A 6,639-nucleotide genomic window follows, 5' to 3' on the forward strand; every position below is an offset into this window, starting at 1 on the left:
GCAAGAGCTCGAGGCTCTCGCCAAGAAAAACGAGTACTTGGAGCTTGACTCTAAGACGCGAGAGTCCGAGCTTGCGAAGGCGCTCGAAAGCGCCCGGAGCGCCAAGGTTGAAGCCCACAAGGCCCTCCAGGAGATTGATGCGGTGAAGAAGATAGCAGCGGGTAAGGCATTCATTATGCAAAGCAAGCATGTGAGGGAAACTTTCCTTTTACTTACCCGAGTTCGGAGCTCTCCAGGAGCGTTTGCAGATCTTCCCCGCAGTGTACTGGATGCCACAGAGTTTTACCGAGCTGAGGAGGGGAGCTCGACGGAAAAGTTGTTCTGGTCTCAGTATATTGCGACCGAACACCCAATGCCCTTGAGCGACTAGCTGAAGCAATTGGTCGAGCTTCACAAGGCGGCTAAACAGGCCATCAAGGGTCTTATAGTCCGGATGTGGCCTGACGAGCCCCTGCCTGGCAGCTACTTCGATCTGGTGAGGCGGCTTGTGGATGCCTGCCCATGGCTTGAAGTCATAAAGCGGTCCGTCTGCATCGAGGGTGCGCGCAGGGCATTTGCCCGGGCAAAGGTACACTGGGCGAAGCTGGACGCCGTGAAGCTGGTGAAGGAGGGGCCGCCGGAGGGCAAGGAGCATCGCAACCCCAAAATGTATTATGAAAGTGTCCTGAAGGGTTCCCGCCTTGTGGCGGATGAATGTGCTAGGGATGTAATTTTTGAGTGAACATGCTTATGTGATTATCTTTATTTGAAACGAGTTCATTTGCGCTATGCAACGCTTTTTGAATTTAAAATATTACCTTCTATGCGGCCGTTCATAAAATCTGAGAGTTGGCCAGTCGTCGGCTTCTGCCCCCATGTAACTAGTACTGGGGTGTTCGGGATAAACCTGAACACTCTTTATCCTAATTTTGGGTCCTTCGAGGGAGGTGTTCAGCACAACGAACCAGGCAATCGGACTATAAGGCTTTATCACTCTCACTTAGCCATAGAAGTCTACAGTTTTAAATTTTGGCGAAGCCCCTAGTATTCGGAAGGCCAAATTTGGGGTGCTATATACGCCTAAGTCAGGCAAGGCCGACTCCTCGCCCGAAGCGGAAAAAGTCTTTAAGGACTTGAGACCTCTCGAACAGCGACCAGGTCTCGCCTTATCATGACAGTCAGTTTCCGGCTTTCTCTATTGAGGTGCTCGTCCGGAAGAACCGGGACACAATCGCAGTAGTTCTCCCAACGCTACCTTAGCCGATATACCGGAACGTAAGGTACCAAAGCATGGGAGCCGGGCAAACCCAACTATTGACCCAAGACATGATTCGGAGCTGATGCATATAATGCTATAAGTCCGGGGTGCCGCACTGTCGAAAGTGTTCGGACTTCTCAAGCCGTATTATGGGGTAACGAAAGCCCCTGGCGTATTGACCGTACCCGAATGTACGGGTGCAAGTTGTCGTAGATGAACATATAAGAAAAAAGGATGAATAATGCTATAATAGACTAATGTTATGCATTGTTATTTAAATAATAAGTCGAAGCATACTGATACAGGTAGTGCAATAAGCAGAAAATAGGACTATTTGACATGTCATATCCAGGGGCAAGCTGTGTATGGACAGTAGAAAGCGGGTATATTGATTATTATTAGAGACCACCTGGGGGTTTCCGTGTACGTCTTAGTTTCTTGCCTCCTTGGTTGTTGCTTCCCGTAGTGCGACCGGCGATCGTACTGCCGGAAAGGGCTTCCAGAGAGTTAGGTCCTGAAAGAGAAAAAATGATAAAGGTATACAGCCCCTAGGGAGGTTAAGCCGCATTGCAGGACGTGCCTTGGTCGTGCCTCCGCCTATGCCCATGGAATTTTCAGTGCGTAATTATGTACGCGCGGCACGGATTTCGTTGCTTGAATGGGACTAGGACGGGGGCCGAGTTGCTAGGCGAGCTCTGAACGTGCCAGGCGATCCTGTTGCAGGTTACTCCGGACTCGCTTGACAGTGTCCGGGGCTGTACCGTCGAATTGGCGGTTTGCCTTAAAAGGCTGGTTTGTGCTTCTACTGCGAGGGCCGCAGTGTGCTCTTCTATGCGGAGCGAGCATTCTGTATTTCCATTAACTGTTATGACCCCCTAGGTCCTTGCATCTTGAGCTTAAGGTATGCGTAATGCGGTACCGCATTGAATTTGGCAAATGCGGTTCGCCCGAGCAGTGCGTGATAGCCACTGTGAAACGGGACGATATCGAAGATTAACTCCTTGCTTCAAAAGTTGTCCGGAGATCCGAAGACCACTTCCAGTATGATTGAGCCCGTGCAACGGGCCTCTACACTTGGGATGACGCCCTTAAAGGTGGTTTTGGTGGGTTTGATCCTCGAGGGATCTATACCCATTTTGCGCAATGTATCCTGATAGAGCAGGTTCAGGCTGCTGCCGCCGTCCATAAGGACTCGAGTGAGGCGAAATTCGTCGATGATGGGGTCTAGGACCAATGCGGAGGATCCGCCATGGCGGATACTAGTGGGGTGGTCCCTGCGATCGAAAGTGATCGGACAAGAGGACCATGGGTTGAACTTTGGGGCGACGGGCTCTATCGCATAGACGTCCCTTAGTGCATGCTTCCGTTCCCTCTTAGGAATGTGGGTTGCGTATATCATGTTCACCGTCTTCGCTTGTGGGGGGAACCTCTTCTATCCTCCAGTATTCGGCAGCTGGGGCTCCTCCTCGTCATCACTATGCAGCCCCTTGTCCTTGTTTTCGGCATTCAACTTGCCGGCCTGCTTGAACACCCAGCATTCTCTGTTGGTGTGATTGGCTGGCCTATCGGGGGTGCCGTGGATTGACACGAGCGATCGAATATGCGGTCCAAACTGGACGGGCCCGGAGTACTTCTTTTGAATGGTTTTTTTCGCTGACCGGATTTAGAGCCTCTGAATCCAGCATTGACTCCCGTATCATCGGTGTTATCGCCGTTGTTGCGGCGCTTTTGTCTGTTACGACATGGTCTGCCATTGGCATCTTTGGTATCCGAAGTGCCCAGATTCCTTGATGTGTTGTTGCTGCGAGCCAGCCAGCTATCTTCCCCCGTGCAAAAGCGGGTCATGAGTGTCGTGAGGGCTACCATAGATTTCGGCTTCTCCTGGCCGAGGTGCCGGGCGAGCCACTCGTCACGGATGTTATGCCTGAATGTCGCTAAGGCCTCTGCATCCGGACAGTCGACAATTTGGTTTTTCTTAGTTAGGAACCGTGTCCAGACTTGCCTGGCCGATTCCCCTGGCTGCTGAGTTATATGACTCAAGTCATCAGCATCCGGTGGTCGCACATAAGTGCCCTGGAAGTTTTCAAGGAATGCGTCTTCCAAATCCTCCCAACTGCCGACGGAGTCTGCTGGCAAGCTATTCAGCCAATGCCGAGCTGGTCCTTTGAGTTTTAGTGAGAGGTACTTGATGGCATGTAGATCATCGCCGCGAGCCATGTGGATGTGAAGGACGAAATCCTCAATCCATACAGCGGGATCTGTTGTACCATCATATGATTTGATATTTACGGGTTTGAAACCCTCCGGGAATTCGTGATCCATAACTTCACCAGTGAAGCATAGGGGGTGTGCGGCGCCTCTGTGCCGGGCTATGTCACGACGCAGTTCATATGAGTCTTGTCTGTTGTATTCGGCCCGGCCGGATTTAGCTTTAGTGTATCCGGCGCGACGGTCATTGTCCCGTGTTGGCGCGCGCCCCCATGACCCGTATATCGACCTTGCATGTTTTGCCCTGCTGTCCAATACGTCTCGCAGGTCCCGTGTGTTGCCCCGGGCCTTGGTATTTTTGTTTGAGTGGCGGTGGGGTGCAGGCTGAACTTCAGGCTGAAACGCCTCTCTAGCTCGGCCACGAGGTGGCTGGTCAGCTGCATCGTACACTGGTGATGTGGGTTTAAATGCTTCCTCCTCGAGGTGAGGTAGCAACCTGCGCTTTGGGTAACTCTTGGAGGGGCGCTCGAGTTCGTATTCCTCGACGCAAGGACTTCGGTCCATCTGTCTACTAGTAAGTCTTGATCAGCTTGAAGTTGTTGTTGATTTTTCTTTAGGCTATTTGCTGTGGCCATAAGGCGGCGCGTGAAGCACTCCTGCTCGACGGGATCCTCAGGCACAATGAATTCTTCGTCGCCGAGGCTCACCTCGTCTTCGGAGAGAGGCATGTAATTGTCCTCCTCCGATTCTCCATTTGCTGCCTGCTCTGGAGGGCCAGCTTGTTCACCCTCCCGCTCTACATCGTGCTGGAGGGGATTGTGGTTGTCTTCGGCACTATCCGGAGTGTTGTTGTCACTTGTGCCGGTATCACTACTTTTGTTGTGGCGGGACTTAGAGCGGCGCCACTGACGTCGGCGCTTGGGTTGCTTCTTGGAGGGGTCATCCTCTGCTGTCTCATCACCATTACCTTCTTTGGGGGTGTCCACCATGTATATATCATATGATGAGGTGGCGGCCCAGCGTCCTGTGGGTGGTGGGTCTTGTTCGTCTCCTACATCATCGTCCATACCGTCGATGTCTTCAGAGTCAAAGTCGAGCATGTCGATTAAATCGTCGAGAGTGGCTACTAAGTGGGTGGTGGGTGGGCAGCGAATTTCTTCATTGTCCGCATCCCATTCTAGCCGGACATAGTTTGGCCAAGGTTCTCCTGACAAGGAGAGAGACCTTAATGAATTTAGCACATCGCCGAAAGGCGAGTGCTGAAAGATATCCGCGAAGATGAACTCCATGATCGGCGCCCAATCGGATTCGATAGGCACGGATATAGGCGGCTCGGAGTTCGTGTTGGAGACGAATCCAGTGGTTTGGCAACACGGCTCTCGTAAGGGGTGAAATCATTATCCGGCTCCATCGCCACTGAGAGTGCGGCCTCCATGGCGGGGTCCATCCCTCCGTCCTCGGATGGCTCAATTTGCTCCGGATTGAAGGCCAGAGTAGTTGCAGATGCGATCTCCCGAACACTGTCCGACGGCAGAGTTACGTCATGCTCGTCGTGATTGTGCGGCGCACCTGACATGGGCTCGAATCCATCAAAGATCAAGTCTTCGTGGATGTCAGCAGTGTAGTTTAGGTTTCCGAACCTGACTTGATGGCCAGGGGCGTAGCTCTCGATCTGCTCCAGATGGCCAAGCGAATTGGCCAGCAGTGCGAAGCCACCGAATATGAAGATCTGTTCGGGGAGGAAAACCTCACCCTGGACCGCATCGTTACCGATGATCGAAGGGGCCATCGAGCCTTCCGGTGACGGCACAGTGGAACTCTCAATGAAAGCACCAATGTCGGTGTCAAAACCGGCGGATCTCAGGTAGGGGGTCCCGAACTGTGCGTCTAAGGCGGATGGTAACAGGAGGCAGGGGACACGATATTTACCCAGGTTCGGGCCCTCTTGATGGAGGTAATACCCTACGTCCTGCTTGATTGTTCTTGATGATATGAGTATTACAAGAGTTCATCTACCACGAGATCGTAGAGGCTAAACCCTAGAAGTTAGCCTATGGTATGATTGTCTGTTGTCCTACGGACTAAACCCTCCGGTTTATATAGACACCGGATGGGGCTAGGGTTACACAAAGTCGGTTACAAGGGAGGAGATCTACATATCCGTATTGCCAAGCTTGCCTTCCATGCCAAGAAGTGTCTCATCCAGACACGGGACGAAGTCTTCAATCTTGTATCTTCATAGTCCAACAGTCCGGCCAAAGGATATAGTCCAGCTATCCGGAGACCCCCTAATTCAGGACTCCCTCAATGTGCGTCGCCATAGGAAGATGAGTGCACGGATTGTTGCCAAACCTGTTGGGGTGTTGATTCATGGAGGCATTCATTGATCGATTGCACTGCTACGAGATGTGTTTGGGCTTTAGGCTATGAAGAATTAACTGATCATATTTTTGAGTCACACGAATCCGGTGCGAAACATTGGCTCTTTAAAATGACAAAATCGTTATCGCATGTGGACTTCGTGAAGATGGTTGTCACTCTTTGGGCGGTTTGGACAACACGAAGAAAAGCAATAGATGAGTCCATATTCCAAAGCCCGATGTCGACACACCTCTTCATAGAAAGATTCGTTGCCGAGTTGGATGGCCTGAAGAGGACACACCAAGGAGACGTGTACGTGCAATCATCACACCAAATACTAGGAAGCCTCCTCTGAGCATCCACATAAAGATCTATGTAGATGGTGGATTGTCTCAACAGTGGTTGTGTTGGTGTAGTTGCGGCAATGTGCACAGATGAACGTAATTACCTCGGATCTTCAGCAGTCATTCTAGCTAGTCAATAATAGCAACAACTCTTGAAACCATAGCATGACGTGAGGCCTTGGCACTAGCTGCTGATTTGTCTTTGGATCATCTGGTGATTGCTTGCGATTGCAAACCGGTTGTGGATGACTAAAAAAAGCGTTAGGAGGTCCTCATATCACAATCGTGAAGGAGATAGATAGAAGGAGAGCAAGTTTTGCTAGCTGTCAGTTTATGTTCGAAGGCCGAGTTCCGAATTAGAAGGCACACAAACTTGTGATATTTTTTGTTTTGCTTTTCAAGGTCACCGCTTGTGGCTTCTATCTTCACATGACCCTTTGTATCGCTTTGAATATTGCTTCGAATTAATAAATTGTGGGTATCCCTGAA

Source organism: Triticum dicoccoides, chromosome 6A (genome assembly GCF_002162155.2).
Source record: "Triticum dicoccoides isolate Atlit2015 ecotype Zavitan chromosome 6A, WEW_v2.0, whole genome shotgun sequence".
In the NCBI taxonomy this organism is placed as follows: domain Eukaryota; kingdom Viridiplantae; phylum Streptophyta; class Magnoliopsida; order Poales; family Poaceae; genus Triticum; species Triticum dicoccoides.